General features: G+C 35.3%; 1 protein-coding gene across 3 annotated transcripts in view; it reads left to right on the forward strand.

Annotated features, from left to right (window-relative positions):
• The window catches only part of LOC135835691 (uncharacterized), a 141608-nt gene that overhangs the window by 66183 nt on the left and 57168 nt on the right, over nt 1-18257 (forward strand). For all 3 annotated transcript variants that reach the window (XM_065350077.1, XM_065350076.1, XM_065350078.1), the window contains one exon: nt 5562-5591. The gene's annotated coding sequence lies outside the window, so the exon portion shown is untranslated. The remainder of the gene's footprint in view (nt 1-5561; nt 5592-18257) is intronic.

The raw sequence follows: 18257 nt of genomic DNA on the forward strand, positions 1-18257 counted from the left end.
CGACACTTGTCACTCAACTTGTTCTTCCAGTAGCTGACCTTGAAATTCGCAGATGATTCAAACCACACATATAATGACAGAAATGTTGCAAATTTTATGCAGAATAATTTCCATCTCATGAATTTTGTCGTAGGTCGCTTAGTTTTCGAACTAGAGCGCAAAATATGCGATTTCAGTGGACCTGTCAATCAAAATGGCCGCCATTTTGTTAGTAAGGCCAACTTTTTTTTTTGGCAGGTTTGCTTTAAGATGTTCTTTAGGATGCCCCCTTCAAGAAAAAAGTTGTCCCGGTGGATCTGCGAGGGAGGGGGGGTGCAATTGTTCCTATTGTCATATGCCGGACTAATGGAAAATTTTGAATTGTACCTACCTAAGTACCTACACTCTTGCATTTAACCAATTCATTCTTAGAAAAGCTCTCAACCTCGTAAAAAAAAATGGAAACAACGCTGAAAATTCAATATCTCACATACGAGAAAAGGAACAACTGGTGAGCTGAGATAAATCTCTAATTCCGTGCTCAACACCAGATCAGAATCACTTAACCTAAGTATAGGTACTTAAGTAACAAAATCAGACCAGCAATATAAAAGTTTTGAAATGTATACGCACTTTTCATTCCTAGAAAAGCATGCAACCATGTTAAAATGATGGAAACGACACCGAACACTCAATATCACATGCTTACTGTTCATATTACACTTATATATGTACTTATAGCCAATATGATTGTAAATATAATTGCGCAGAAAGCGCACCATTCGTTAAAACTGGATCAGTTCTCGCGTGTGTGGCCCGTTTTTTTTTTTTTTTTTTTTCAACGCAAACTTGAAAACTAATAGAGACATTCCCAGGATACAAATTGCTTGTGTGCCAGATCTCTAATATATATTTTATAGAAAAATACGATTTCATTGGTATGTTGCAGTATCTCAACCACGGCGGTCTTGAGGTACCTTTTTTCTTTTTGTATTGCTACTTACTAGTTAAGTTGCTGTTTTCTACAGTAACGTCTGTTTATAGCAGACTTACAAGAATGTCAAATCTTCCGACAAAGATAGTACCGTTTACAACCGGTCAATGGACAAATCGTCACCTGATTTTTTTACATTTGCGATGGGCAAATTTATACAAATATTCTGGTTGTATGCACTTTTTTTACGGCCATTTTCCCGTTCCCAAAAACGCTTTAAGGTGGACGCCCTTTTGCATTATGGAACATAAGGTGCTCGAGTACCTATACTAAGGGTGAAACCGTGGAATTCGTTTGGAAATGCGTAGGTAGGTAATTCGCATTGGCATGCTGATCTGTACCGATCGTTGGAATTATCTTGCTAGTATTTTCAATTATCCTCGTTATTTTCTTTATTAAACGATGTTTTCTCGGTAGACTCATAAGAATGTTAAATCAGATGTCAGCAAAGATTATTGTACCGTTGGTAACCGGTTAAAGGACATCGTTATTTGATTCTGTTCTGTTCTGCAGTGTTGCTAACGTATTACCTATGATTAGCATAGGCTTAGGTCATATTTTGTCGTATACTTAGCAAAATAAGGTATATACCTATAAGTACCTGCACTATATTTTACTAGCAAAAAAGCATAGGTACTTACTTAGTTCTGCTAAAAATTAAATCAAAAAGTGCTGGGAAAATAAGTGACTCAAAATATGGAACATCGACTCACATTAGCTCAATTTCAGAAAATAATGACTAAAATTCCCAATTGAAAATGTCATTCCGTTTATGCAGGGAAACGGTAGATTTTTGCCTGGTTTTGTGTCCCAACAGTTCTAGAAAATCATGAATACCTACATACTTACTTCGTATGCTTAATAGAGATCATTTCAATTCTCAAAACGTATTTTGACACATTTAATGACGATCTATCTTTGGAAAAAAGTTTTGGATTTGGATGCAAATTAAGCTGGGTTTTAAAGAAATCATTGGGTATCCCGTTGCACCAGAATAGGTATATCCAATGAGAGGCAATAGAATCTGATTTGAACCTGACTAGAGTATTTTGGATTGAATCAAGTCCAATTAGCCAATAGGTCTAATCAGATTTGTTTTGATCCGAACAATGGCACAATAATTCAAACAGATCTGGAGAGATCCATCCATTCTTGGGTCCGATCCGAACAAGATTCAATTTGATGTAATTATGTCAAAATAGCTGTACTCAGAATCAGATCTATTTGGGTCCCATCCATGATTTTTTCACATCAAATTGAATTCGACTGGATTCAGTTGTGAACATCCAATCTAATCCAACTGGATCTAACTCTGATCCAAAGCGAATGCCAGCTTCAGTACTTTCAGCTCCCAGTACAAGAGAGTAGATATGTATATTTTGGCCCCTAATAAATTTTTGCTCCCCAATTTTTCAAAATCAGTGCAAATTGAACTCAATTTCTGTAACCATAATTTCTCATTTCTAAAAGCCGTTCACAGGGGAAAAAGTGGGGCAATTTGCCCCGAGCTTGCGTTTTCCAAAGTTTTTGAACTTCGTACCTATGCTTACTGTATTTTTGGAGAGAAAATAGGTACAAACTTTATTTTGAAAAGAAAATGCAACCTTTATTTTTGAACCAAAAGTACGCATATTTGGAGAAAAACTGAATACTTCACTTCTGAAGGGAAAGTCAAGACTTCATGGAACAAAAGCTACGCATTAAATTTCGCTTTTTAAAAAAAGTCTCTTATGAAAAACTTTCTTGAAAAAAAAAAACTCTACCTACTTACTAGAGAAAAAGTATTATTGGTCGCAAAACACGAAGTTTTCATTTTTGACTTTGAAACTTTTTTCCTGAGAAAATTTTGTTAGGAAGGTTGGAAAAGACTTGACAAAATTATCAATTTTTTGAGCAGGAGAAGGAGTTCTTCGTGGAGGAAAACTTGTGGAAAGTTCTGTTTTGTGAACGACTCATTTTCGACCCCAACTTTTGAAAAAAAAAACATACTTATTTCAGAAGAGGCATTAGGTGTAAAAAATTTTCAGGAGGCCCTCATTTTTTGCCCTGGGCACACATTAGCTCTCGGTGGCACTATAGCCCATTGAACAAAACTTCATTTTTCCATAATTTACTGAAATTCTATATTCAAAATGCTCACAATAGGCTCTCTATGGGCTCCTCAGAACATGCCAATAATATTACATTAGGATATTATAGGGAAAGTGAAAACTCCATTTATGTACCTACGTTTCCTCTTTCGAATTGTGCGATAGAAATTAAAACGTTCAGTTCTTTGAACTGCAAGATTAAGATTCAAATTTTGGTCCGTCGAACCGGAGACTGATTTTTTTTTGCATATACCTAAACGTTGTGAAAAATTATACTTACCTAATCCTATGGGATGAATATTCAACGATGCGGCCTTTCGAATCGAGTTTGGCCGTCGTTTCGAGTTTGTTCCGGAGCCTTTTACTTCATGAACATTTTATCATGGAATTACGAATTTTTGGTCCTCCGGGCCGGTGAACCAGAATTGGCAATCGTCTTTGAGATTTTGACTGAGATGCAGCATTTCTGAATACTCCTTTGATTTTTATTTGCCTAATCTAAGAAATTTTCGGTCAATTGGAATTAGAACTGGAGGAATTATGGATTTTCACGAAAGAGCATAACTGGATAAAATAGGCGATTTGGCCTCATCCTCGGATTTTGGAACTAACCAGCGGTAGTTCTTCCTTGTGGTCCGAAACACGTGTGGTGAAATTTTCAGATCACCAAATCACTTCTATAACCCCTTCAAATGGGGTGAAATTGCAATTTCAGTTCAAAATTTTTAACTTTGACAGTTTTCATTGGATTTTTTTCAAACTTGAGAGGATATTGGACACTTTCAAAGGCTATGTATTTTTTATTAGGATGGTCCTTAACTACATGGGAAAAAAATGTGCGATTTTTTCCGCTCCCATCCCCTAAAGTGGTGTCCTTTGGTGAGAAAATAATTCCCTATTTTTTTATTTTTTCCATTTTCAAAAAATAAAAAAATAGGGAATTATTTTCTCACCCGAGGTCACCACTTTAGGGAGTGGGAGCGGAAAAAATCCCAACTTCAAAAATAAGGACCACCCTAGTATTTATGTACGTAGGTAAACAAATAAAAAAATTCTAGCACATATATTCCATGGGCAAAACAAACATTTTCAACTTTTAAACGGTACTTTTGGTCACTTCTCTCATAGGTGCAATCATGAAAAAATAAATATTAGGTACCTATCATGTATCTCACCCAGGTGCACAACACATTTTTTTCAGAATTTTTCGTGTAAGGTAAGTATGCAGAAAACTGTTTTTGTTCACGATTTTCCCCACCTAAATTTGTCAATTTTGGTTGAAAATTTTTTTCTCGCAATATATCACGAAAGATGCCCAACTACGCTATCAGCACGACTTTGGATCGAACTTGGCAATTTTTTCTATCGTCCCTTTGTTTTATAAATTTATAATGACTACTTACTTTGAGAACCTGTAGCCCTGACCCGAGCCCATTATAAGAGACCTAGATATAGGCTACATAATGTTTCTGAATAGTCTTCAACACAAATTAAACTTTTTCACCAATTTCTGTCAAAATCCACATCACTTTGTTTTCAATCCATTCTAAAGCTCATTCAGAAATAAAATATTATTCGCATTTATGTACCGCTACCGTATTTCCCTCCAATTATTTGCATTCAATCGATGTTACAAATTCATTAATTGTATCGAAGATGGAGGAAGAGGAGCAAAAAAGATGTAAACATGTAGGAAGATGATCAATCTATCAGATAATACTACATCTGGCGGTGTGATCAGATCGGTAGCTCGATAGCAGCCATATGGATTTATAAACACCTGTAAAAATGTTATCGAATTCAATGAACCGAACGATAAAAAAAAAGTTGAATGACAGGTTAATCAGCGCCGAGTAGATGTCAGTGACGGGATGCTGTTGATTTAATGATATCTCCGCAATTTTTTTTTTATCTAATACTCATTTCATCTATGCGAGCAATGGAGATGACTCGAGCTTGTATTCAGGTACCTACCATACCTACTTGCAGATAATATTGACTATAGGCATATAATATGGACTGAAAAAACAAAAAAATCAGAGGTGAGGGGGAGTTGATCTTATAGACCTATCGGAAGAGAAAGAATTCCGATTAATATAATCGTACGGATTAAATAGTTGGAATTAAATTGGCAAATTAACGAGTTAATATTTCGGGATGAAGAAAAAAAAACTAAATCGCGATATACCCAAAAGACCTTGACTTATTATGTAACTATAGCTAATAAAATGTACCAAATAAGTAAGTACCTATATCATATAAGAAGAGAGTTTAATACTACACCATACGATAAATCAAACGAGAGGGAAGAAAACACACATTACACACACGCACAACCGGAAGATGAAAAGTAGCGATTCAAGTTGCACATGTATTGTGAAGGCGTACGCGTGCTTTGCATTACTAATTTAAATACACGTTACGTACGCTTGACGTCGAGCGCACCGTAGAATTAACAAATCATCGTGTAATAATCTATTTTTTTTTTTTTTTTTCAGATTATTGCTCATTGTGAAAATACCGAAGAGGTAAGTACTTACTCGTCGACGTACCTATACGTACTCGTATGTACTCGTACTTTATTGATTTTGCCAACAATACTTAGGCATTCGAACGATTATACAATGACGACGAAGCTTACGTAGGTGTCAGATGACCGCAAAATAGTTAAACCTAAAAATATGTCAATAATGCAGACCGCTTCTAAGAACAATTTCGTTCCCAAACGACCTTTTTTGGAATGCCATGGAGAGATTCTGAGTCTGACGTGCGCGTTGCATTTTACGTAAATTTACATAGATTTGTCATCGCAATTTCGACGTATACCTATACCATAAATACATACGATGGTGTACGAATTGTAAGTGTAAGTAAGTAGAAAGAAGTACATGTAGGTAACTTACCGGATCACCAGTCTCCGGTGTAGCTGGAAAGTGTATACGTTATTTCATCGGAAATGTCTGACGCGGTAGAACGTACACCAGACCTACAGATACGGTAACTACGATGAAATAATCATAGGAGGTTTACGAACTACTAATACGAAGGTTAATAGACTAGTAGGTGTTATCGAACGGAGTGGAAAATTTTTACCTTCTAGGCGGCTTCTTGTCTCGTCTTCTTTAGTGAAGTAATAATCAATTTAGTTGGTACCAGTACCACATTAACCGTTATCATGTTTCATGCTACTAAATGGTTCTAAAAAACGTGTATATTCGCAGCATCCTTGCCAACTATAGTGTCAAATTTTTCATCGACGAGGTACTTAATGTAAAAATTAACTGACAATGGAGGCACCTATAGTTATCCCAACTGGCAGAAAAATGTTGGAATCGGACAAAGCTAAATCGAAAAAGCGGGCAAAGATACACTGGCGACCAAAATTACAGGTGCTAACTAAAGTGCATTTTCCGATTTTTGGTGAATTTTTAAAACTCAAAGAGCTAGTCAAAAATGTGAAAAAATAAAAATTCTACCAAATTGACTTACGTAAAAAGCTGAAAGGTATGCACCATATTTTTGACCCCCTGAATCAATTGTGAACGGTTTCGAGCAATTTTGAGCAATTCGGAAGCCTCCAGTAGATTTTTGGAAGTTGACATTTCCACAAAATTTCATGCAATGAGGCTGTATAGCTGAAATTTACACCCTTCTAACGTGCTGAATGTTGAATGGAGATGAAGAGCTCAATTCCAAAATGTGCTTTGTCCAATTTTTTCAAAATGCGTTTTCAGTGAACGTTAGATGGGACTGTTACGCAGTTAGGTAGGACGTCAGATAGCCTAAAATTCGTTTTTAAACGCACTATCCAGTACATTGAATGCAGAATTTTATGTAAAATTCGTTTTATTCAACACTATTGAACCAACCTACCACTCCAAAATGTGCCAAGTCCAACTGGGTGCAGTAGTCTGTTGCCTAACAAAACATTGTACCAGTCCAAAACGTGCTAAATACCATATTTCATCGTGATAATTTTGGAAAATAATCTGTATGCAGTGCCAAAACGTGCTTAGTCCCATTTTTGGCGACTTCGTACACAGATTGAACAAATAGGTGTCATTTTGAAAAAAAAAAATTGCAGGGAAAATATTCGAAATACTTTACACTACAAGCTGTCTGATATTGAAAATTGACATTAAAACATCTTTGTGTGTTCACGAATTTTGTTTTTGATTTGCCAAAAACAAAAATCTGGGACAAAGCACATTTTGGAATTGAGCTCTTCAGATGATTTCAAGCCGTTCTGGAGCTTCCAGTCATATGTATTTTGAAAATTTTTGCATTTTCAAAAAATGCCATAAAAACTGTCTAAATAAAATTTTGATATACCATGACGTATAAACGTAATTACTGCTTGTTAGTGAACCACTTGATTGATTACACACCATTTTTCCAAAAAAAAATTTCCGACTTGACACTCTAATGACTTCTCCGCCGATTCCATAAGTAGGTATAATTAGAAATTTGAAAAATTCACTGTACCTAATACCTTTACCTACCCCTGCCACAAAAAAAACGAAGATTTCGTTTATACGTATTACGTATGGTACTCTATTTTTGACATTATGCTCTCTAAATTTGAAACAGTGAAATTTCACTGCTTAGCAGTCACGACATTTTGGCTTCTTAAAAGCAGTAGTTTTTTACTGCAAAACAGTGAAAAACTATTGCTTTTTAGAAGCCAAAATGTCGTGACTGCTAAGCAGTGAAATTTCACTGTTTCAAATTTAGAGAGTGAGTCGTTGGAGATTGTTTTGAGTTATTTTAAGTCTGCAAAAAATTTTGAAGATTCTCCAGCTTTCGAAAAAATTACATTAAACCTGTAGAAATAAACTTCAACCATCACGTTCGGTTCAGTGCATGTTGGTGACCCACATGACTATAATTAGTAATATTAATTAGATACACGTCTCTATTTTCCAAAATCGGTTTATGCTGGTTCGAAACGTATACTTTTCAAATTTGCCATTCTGAAGTCACTGGAAAAATTATATTATGGTTTTGAATTGGCAAAAACAAATTTTGGAAAAATTGAGTGTATAATCGATGAAGATGGGTCATTTATGCGCCAATTGCGCGTTTATAGGGGCGCTAAAGTGAATTTGAATAATTTTCTGGAATTTTCAAAATACGACTGCAGGCTTGAAACCATCTTCAATCGACTCACCACTATGTTGAAATTGTGATATAACGTAAATTTTATCTTTCCGTACTTCATTGAGTAAAATTTTGTGAAGATTTCACCTTTCAAAAATCCTTTGGAGGCTCCAAAACTGCTCAAAAAAATTCGAAACCATTTCTAAACGATTTAAGAGATCAGAAATAGGGCACATATACCAAATTTCAGCTTTCTTAGTCAATTTGGTGACATTTTGATTTTTCCCATTTTTCGTCCAATTTTGATTTTCAAAAATTCACCAAAAATTGAAAAATGCACTTTAGTACCCGAAATTTTGACCAAATCAAATTTTTGCGTGCTCTTTAGATTTAGCTTGATCTAGTTCTATTTTTTGTTGATTTATGGGTAGGTCTAGGTACCTCCCTTGTGAAGGAATCATAATAAATTAGAATGACTCCAAATTTACTTAATTAAGCTTCTTCTGTCTGAAATGGTTTTCAACTTGAATTTTTTTTGAAAAAAACGACAAGTTCTGAAAAAAATGTTGAAAAAAATGAATTTTTTCAAAGGTTCAATCATCAATCATCATATGATCATAAATGTAGATAGGTAAATTTTGTTTCTAAAGCAATTCTAGGACAAAAATTCTAAATTAGGTTGATAAGATATAGATATTTTATATTTACAAAAAAAACGTGCCCTTGCTGACAGAAAAGTTGTTTCAGCTGAACAGTGATAGTTTAAAAAATCAATCACCATACAAAGGATATTCCCTCTCCAAATTGATCGGTGGTAATCCAATATTCTGTTGAAGTTTTCAGAATAACTCCAGATCAACTTCTACCCCCTCTCCATCATTCATTCGGGAGGTTGAGTAACTATAGGGCAGAACTAAAATTTCATGTTAATTTTATTCAAAACTTACTTTTACGTTTATATTATTGTTGCTTCATGAGATTTGTATTTGGCGTCAGAAATTTTTATCTGATCGTTTATTTTCAAGTATTTGAATTTTCGATTTCCCTTTGGTGTTTAAAGTTTATGTCCTACCTACTAATAATTAACTGATGAAATGAAAAAATTGTTGATAAGTAGATACCTACTACAATGTTGTTTGATGATGATCTACGTATTATCTATCTCATATCTTTAATTTTTTGGACCCTCAGGAAATTTTGACCTGGGACAGATTGACTCTTTGCTGTTCCCTCTTCTACCATTATGTTTTCATGCAGCTACCCTAAAATGTAAAAATTCGTTATTCAAGATGTTTTTGGGCAAAAATTAATTTTATTATCATTATTGTACATTTCTAAAAACTGAAAAAAAAAAAGGAAGTGCATTCTTAGAAAGGCGTGCGGTGTTAAAAATCCGCTGAACTTTCATTAAAAATAAGAAATAATTTAGCATACTACTCACCTACCTAATTTTTACCAAATTAAAAAATTTCTTTGAAATAACACAACTTGCTAAATATCTAGGAAAGGGGGTGTGGGTTGTGAACAAGTGAAAAATTGTTGGGGCATTTGTTCTCGACAAGGCACACAATCTTTGCCCACTAGGGTCCATTTTACAGTCTCATATTCAGTTAGACACTTAGGCAGATCACTTGATGATGGAATTTATATAACCATGGGGTGTATTCTCGTTGGAGAGAGGAAGATGAAGCTACAAGTATGTAATTACATTAGTTAGGTATACCTATAGATACTTAAAGTCCATCGAGAACATTGCACCTTTACCTATAAGTCTCAAGATTTTTTTTGAAAACATAGATACCTAATGCTGGATTGAATTATTTATTCGAACCATAAACTATGGAATTAATTGAAAACTGAATTGTCTTTCTAAAAACTTATTTTATTAGTTAACAAAATCTCCAAAATTCATGTGTCTTCTTTCTCACCATCGACCAAAAAATTGCAAAATACCTGCGCATAAATCAAATGCTTAACTTACCGGTTTCATTCATATCCCGAAGACACGTGTCTTCGAGTTTCATTCATTTACCTACGCCTTAGAGATCCAACTCAGTCTATCGAATTTGAATATCGATCATACTTACAAAAAATGAATTTCACACCCAGCCTTACCTATAATCCTCGATATAGCTATGTAGATAACCAGTTCAATCTAGTTTACTCTTATTGACTATGAGTAGATAGTTTCCAATTCATGGTTGTTGGTGTACAAAACCTATACTAATGTGTAAATAGGTAGGTACCCACTTTAGATTTGACATACGATGAAATAATGACAATATTATGACATATCATTGCCTTAAAAAGACATGAAATGTTCGACTAGCGTGGGCGTGCGACCTGAGACGATCGGCACAACGAATATTTCTAAGCTGACTAATTAACGCATGGAATGGAAATGTGACCAAGTAGTAAAAATCACTCCGTTTGATAACAAGACTGCGATGACTTATAGGTCATGGATTGATCGAGATTACGTGTATGTTTTTATGATGCAGTATAGACTCCGTATCAGTTAGGTACAAATTGTTTATCGTAAATGTATTCGCGAAACGATTACCTACTTATACCTATGCCGTGCTAACGATGGATATCGCGAAATTAAACCATTTTGAGTAAATGTAGCATCTTGATCTTTCTTCCCTTCAACCTTTCCATATAAACAGTTTTTCAAATATGAAAAATATTCTACTCGTGATAGATGAATGAGAATCAGTAGCGTAACTTGACACCCCTTCTGGAGGGGGGAAGGGGGGTGAAATCAAAATACAAGATATCGTACAAAAAGTGTTTTTCTACATAACGGCGCGGTCGTTGCGAGCGAAAAATTAATTTTTTATGGGTGGGGGGGTTGTCCCCAAACCCCCTCCTCCAGTATTTACGCTGCTGATGAGAATATAGAATCCAAACCGATAAAAATGATTTCACATTGAATCCACCAACTCCGTCGTTGTTTTCCACATTCACTATACTTATTCCTTGCTGACATAGTATATACTTCCCTACGTACACGCCTTGCATAATCTAAACAGCAAAACGAGCCCCGTCATTGAAAACCCAAATCCACGATAAGTTACCACCATCGAAACTCGGCACCCGGCACCGCACGCCTATTCCAAATACGAATTTAATAAAACGACAACGATATCGAATCGACATTAACGTGATTCAGAGCTTTGACAAGGCTGAAAAAAAAATGTGTAACCATATCTCAGGCATTGTGTATCGTTAAGGGTGATAAATTTAATAAAATTTCTTCTTTAAATTGAGATAGGGACAAAGCTGTCGGGAAAATTAATAGTGTTTGGATAAAAATAGATGATTTTGAGAAAACTGAAAAAAAAGACCTTGGGAAAAAAGGAAAGATTATACGCTTACGAAGCGCAACATTCCATGTATTCGAATACTCTATGTAGGTAAGTATATCTACCTACACAGATAGTAGTATTCCGTTTCAGCAAACAAAGTAAGTAATTACTTCTAAAAGCCACATAACATTTGTTTTGACGACATTATATAAATATCTGCTTGTATTCTCGTGCAATAAAAGAACTACATAATGTAGAAGCGAAATCTCTGATGTGTACCTATAACTTAGAGGTTTTTTTTTTTTTAAATCACGCTTTCATTAATTTTTATCAATTTTAAAAGTACGTATTGAACTAGATTTCGTTTAAAAACGCGCCGTAGTCAAAATTTTTACGGGAAAAATGAAAAAAATGATTTTTTTGCATTTCCTATCTAGTCCAGTCAAATTAGCTCATATGAGAACTCAACCTAGCTGGAATAAATTGGGGGAAAATTTTTTTTTGCGCCAAAATGCTCAGGATGGTGTCCTAAATGACATACTAAAACCCACCCTAAATCCGCCTGGAGCTTCTCCCCCCAGACCCACATTTGTGCCCCCCAGAACCGTTTTTCGCGATTGACGTCATATTCGGGCTCAGCAGTATCGAATCGTAAGAAAACGACACGAAAATCATCAAAGTAAGTTTATTTTTAAAATCTTAAAAATTAAGGGGTGGGACTGAGGGGTCCGGAGGGGCTGTGTGGGTGTAAAACAAAATCTGACGTCATATTCGTGCTCAGCGGTATCGAATCATATGAAAACGACACTAATGTCATCAAAATAACTTTATTTCGAAAATCGTGATAATTGAGGGGGCTGAGGGGCTCTGAAGAGGGGTAGGTGAGTGTAGAAGAAAATCTGAGGTCATATTCGTGCTCAGCGGTATCGAATCATAAGAAAACGACACCCTACTCATTGATATTCATGTTTCTCAAAATTTAAAAATCACCCCCAACCCCCTCTAAGACACATTTTTTCAACTTTTCAGCACGGCGCACCAAAGCAAAAATTTTGAAAGAACTACATGATGTTTGGGGGTCAAAAATACATCCAAAAAACGTATTTATAAAATTGTACCTCGCAATCTTGATTGTTAATAGGCATAAAAAAATGAAAAAAACGCCGTTTTGAGGGGTAAATATGAGGGGAGGGGATTGAAAATTTTTGTGGGGGTACTTACTAAGGATATACATAACTCCCAGAAAAATTTTCAAAATCGGTTGAAATGGGGCTGAGAAAAGTGTTATTGAAATTTCAGAAAAGGGGGGGTCCCCAAAAAGGGGAGGGGATGTGGATCTGAAATTTTCCACGCGCAAGTTACTCCATCGTGCCCACCTTCCATGCTGATATCAACTCGAACACTTTCGGGGACCATTTCACCCCTCTTAGGCGCCTATAGCCTTTATGCATTTTTCAGGAAACCCCCCTTTTTTGAATGGTTCCAGCTCCACTCCCCTTGGGGGTAGAGGGACAGTTGATACATCACTAGATCGGAAATTTGACGTAGAATACAAAAATAAAATTATTTTCGACGTAAAGTCAACTGCTCGCGAGAAAATCGCGAAAAACTGTTCTGGGGGGCACAAATGTGGGTCTGGGGGGAGAAGCTCCAGGCGGATTTAGGGTGGGTTTTAGTATGTCATTTAGGACACCATCCTGAGCATTTTGGCGCAAAAAAAAATTTTCCCCCAATTTATTCCAGGCGAAATCCCTATTTGACTGTATTAATCTGAATGTTGACTAAATTTTAAGAACAATCTACAGTCCAAAAATAGAATTTTCATCGCCAAATTTGATTGATGTTTGATGTTTTTGACATTAGTTATTTTTTAAACGAACCCCTAAGTATTTTTACATTCGATTTAAAATGGAGAAAAAAGATTTGATTAAGGGCACTGATTTTTATGATATCACCAAAAAGCCTGTCAAAATCCCTAACTATTGGAAAGAGTTCCATTTCGGTAGGTACCTATCGCGGTTATATCGAGTAATCCACTGCTGGAATGGATGATATTACAAGTTGACTAAAAACTTTGAAACCCCTTAGCAGCCTTTAAGGACGGGCTGGAGGGCTGCGATTTGCGCCATTGATCACCCCTTCAAAAGGTCTTTCCACATGAAGAATTTCGAAAAAATCGCCCCCTCCTTTCCACTTCTTGATCAAAATGACTTGGAATGACCCACCTAGGAATTAACTTTTTTTGTGGTTCTGAGTTTAAATGGGTAAAGTAATCTAATTATTTTTTGGATACGACCACTCAATGCCTCTCCAGCCTTCCGCTTGAAAAAATTTCAAAAAATTCTAAAAGTACACCTCAAGTGTACCCAGTCCTCGATTCCTTTCAAAATAATTGTAAGTAAGTATAGAGATGTGCACTTTTCAAAAAAGAAATTTTGATGAAATGAAAAATGAAAAGTTCATTGAAAAGTGTGAAAAGTTGTGAAAAGTAAATCGTGTGAGTTTCATTTTAAAGCTCTCTGTATAAGAGCTTCAAATTGATGTATTTTTTTTGCCTATCTAAAACACACAAAAAAACAAAACAATTTTTGTCACCTATACTTAATCGAATACTTAGTGGTAGTTTTGAGCCTTTCTAGAGCCTCTAACATTTTTGGGGTTTTCAGTTTTGAAAAAGATGTTGTGAAAAATATCAAAAATGGGTGTTGAATTGCGAAGGTGGAGGAGCAGAGAGAGTGAAACTTGATATTTGACTTCATCAATGAGGTCAGTGATCTCTGATGAGTAAATTGATTGGTCATTCGCTTTAGTAAAAACTGAAAAGTGAAATGAAAAGTAGGAACTTTTCTTTTCAGCTTTTCATTGAAAGAAAAGTGCTTTTCACTTTTCACACTGCACATCTCTAATTGTAAGTATTGCTGTAAAACACCGCGAGGGGCTGATTATACCAAGAAATAAATAAAATACTAACTATCGTGAACTCGTGATTATGAAATCAAAATTCGAAAAAATTCTATTTTCAATTCCAAGCATCAATTAAAGTTTAAATTTATTCAGTTGTCTTATTTTGATCTCTTTTTGATGTATTTCATGACAACGTTGATAAAAATTCCTCTCATAGCAAAAAAATTAAAATTCGTTTATTTTTTCAATCCACTCGTATTTATTTTGATTTTTTTTGTGATGAGTTCATTTCATCGAGTGAAAGGGAGTTTCCAACTTTTTTAACGGATACGTACGTAAAAATAGGTGTCAACTGGGTCAAATGGGTCAACTTCACCAATCAAAACTTTTTTTCATGTTATTAAAAAGTTGTAGGTATTTTTTTCGCAAAGTTTCAATTTTTTTTAAATCGACTTAACGCCATGTCAATTTTTTAATATTTGTTCAGCATGAAAAGTTGTCCACATCATATTATTTTTTTCAGAGTTTTTGAGAGTTGGAACGATATGAAAACTACGTTTTGAAACTTTTAGAGTCAAGTTTTCGTACGAAAAAAATGGCAACACTGATTTTTATGATATCACCAAAAAGCCTTTCAAAACCACTAACCATTGGAAAAATTGCCATTTTGGTACGTATCGCGGTTATCGAGTAATTCACTGCTGAAATGGATGATATTTTAAGTTCACTAAAAACTTTGACACCCCCTAGAAGCCTTTAAAAAAGGGCTAGAAGGCTGCGATTTGCGCCATTGGTCGTCCCTTCAGACGGTCTTTCCACAGGAAAAATTTCAAAAACAAATCGCCGACCCTTCCCCCACCACTTTTTGGTTGAATTGACGTGGAATGACCCAGGTGCCATGATGATGTTGATTAATGTCAACAGTCAACGGACGCGAGTCTGCTTACGTAGGTAGGTATTGTAAATAGGTATTTAACAACTTTTTATCTTACCAATTCAAAATTACGATTATTTCTTCATTTAGAAAATACAGGATTGAATTTGTAAATTCTTATCGGTTAACGAGTGGATTAAATATTTCCTGTTTTTTGCGCGGCTGCTTGCCTACATTCGTCCACTCGTATACTGATTAAAATATGCATTTATCCACGCGAAATTCTTACGATTAGTTGAATTAGATGTAATCCTCGCGTATTGCCGCAGAAAAGAAAGCATTCTTGGCGGTAACGACAGAGAAATAATTTTCCCCGCCGATATATACGAATGGGCGGAGTTTCATTGGTAATAATAAGAGGAAGGGGATCTTAAACATTCGCATAAAAGTAATTAGTTTTCGCATTATTATCACGCGAATGATTCTCAAAGCTGGTTTTCAACAATGTTACGTGCCACTTGATTGCCTTTGCAGGTTGTTTAAATGCGCCAAGTTGACTCTGAAGATGTTTTACTGACGATACCTATAAGGTTGTGAATGGCTTTAGGTGATTTTCACTGATTATCACGTATGTAGGATTAACTTTTTAATTAAATTGTTGCGAGTTTTCATTTTTTTTATCTGTTGAAGTGTCGTAGTTTGAAAACTTTCGAACGTCGTTATTCTAGTGGCTGACTACGAGTATATAGTCAGAGACTGTACTGTAAAGGAAACTGCTGAGAGATGGCACCTCTACCCATAGTCCTGTGATGAAAGATGTAGGAATTTGCTAAATTGAGATATCGCCGATTTTTTTCTCAGAAGATTGCGATTTTTGCAGTCTCGTTGCAATAAATTTCCGCCAGTATTTGTTTGCGCAACCCCTTCCCACCCTTTTTTGTCGCCACTTCGACTGTTGTAGGCTTCGAATGAATTGTTAGGTAGGTACATGTACATATATGTCACAAAAACCAACAACCGACATCGACAGTCCTCTGCAAGGGAGCGGGTAGCCCGCCCATGAGACATTTTCTCCGGCTACGTTTATATATTACACAAAAGACAGATGCTAGAGGATAAAGGGACCTCCTCCGGAATTCGACGTGTGGTCCATTGTCCCTTAGCACATGCCGACAGCAGTACATCTCGAAACACCTTGCTAACCAATGTACCTATACCTTAAATATCGATGTATCTATTATAAATGCAGAGGAGTCCTCAATGTACAGGTGACTTATGCTACGATTGTGTGAATTGAAATTGAGAAAGTCTTATTTGTAATGACGTCATTGATACAATAACCTGGTAATTATTCGTTTTTCCTCGTCGACGTTATGCCTCTTTTTAACACCGCCTACTACGCCTGTGAGCATTGACTCAATTGCGGGAATACCGAGGTTTTGGACTTTGGAATTTTCTTTTCAATATTGTGCATGATTTGGCAGTCAGCCTAAACTGTTGACGAATAAGGCATACTGTTTTCATTCATGTTTGCATCATTATCCATACCCGAGTAGATTATTAATAAGGTTAATGGTATCCCGTCAATGGCTCAGACAATGTTCTAGGCTGTTGACAGCGTGATAGTGCGAATTTTTCGTAACTTGGAACTTCAGTGAGATATTTTCTCCAAGAATCCGTAATTCAGTTGATCATATCATTTTTCCAAATTTAAGAGCGATGTTTGAAAATTAGGTTTTGTCTTGCAGTCTTCCTCTATACCCAGATTCATGTTTCATGAAAGAAGAAAAATATGTACCTATCGAAGTTCGCTGCAATGGATGAAAAATTCAGACTCTCTTGTTAGTCAAATTAAATGCACAGTTTCCATCACCTAAAATTAAATTGATTACGCCATGCTTCAAAACCCCAAGGAAAAGGATTCTCTGCAGGTATTCACTCATCCAACTCGCTGATAAACCACCTTGTTGTATACCTACGTGCCAAGTTTCGTGATAATAATGTTGCTTGAGTTTAGCTATTTTACGTGTTACCTAACTGTAAAATAATTAAATTAAATGGTCAATAATTTTTTAAACATAATCAAGTAGCAGGAATGTAAATATGTCGTGTATAATATCACTAACAACCTAATGGGTTGTTTGATGTGATAAATTTCGATTCAATATTTTTGCACGTTGATGACATTTATGGTAAGATTGGTAAGGTAACAGACTTACTTGAAGTGTGAGCTCAGTTGGATAAGTAAGTATCCAGTTTTACGATTTGGTGATGAAATTGAAATATAAAAATTTTTGTTCATTAAATTACGAATAATAACATTTTATTTTATTCTCAAATAAAGAAATACGTATGATATCTGCTTCTAAAAAAATTTGAGCAATTTTTGATTAGTCATCCAAGGCACTCCTTAATTTCAGAATTAAATTCCATTGTAAATTGTGAGCTTGTAAACCTCATCTCTTAGTCCCTTAATCACACAATATCGTAGTCAGGTTAAAAAAATGAGTTTAAGAAAAAAGTAGGTAGGCACCTATTTAAAAAAAAGAATCACCTTTAAAAATACAAATTTTTAGTTGGTCGGTTGAACTAAGTAGGAGGTAGATATTTGTTACTTTTGACAAACTTTCTGTTTCAGATAGCTTGATGCATTCAGCAAAAAATTTGATTTTTTGGAGCATTAAAATTTTTTTCTGACCAATCGAAGCTTGGTAGCGATTGTTCCAAACGTTTTTCAGGACTGCCTTCACATCTTAAACCCGAAGGTTTAAACGATAGTTGAATCTTGTGCAGCATTGCAGAAATGCAGATGTTGTTGAGGAGAAGGTATGAAAGCATGAAAAAATTCCATTTCAATTGTTCATTATTTTTCAAGCTGTCTACGTAGGTACTTATTTCAAGACCCAAAACTGTCAAGAAAAAAATTCAGAATTAGTGTAAGTATATCTACCTAGGTATTGAGATTGACGTCAAAACTGTTCTCAATCAGTAGAATATTTCATGAA

Source organism: Planococcus citri, chromosome 2, assembly GCF_950023065.1.
Source record: "Planococcus citri chromosome 2, ihPlaCitr1.1, whole genome shotgun sequence".
Lineage (NCBI taxonomy): Eukaryota > Metazoa > Arthropoda > Insecta > Hemiptera > Pseudococcidae > Planococcus > Planococcus citri.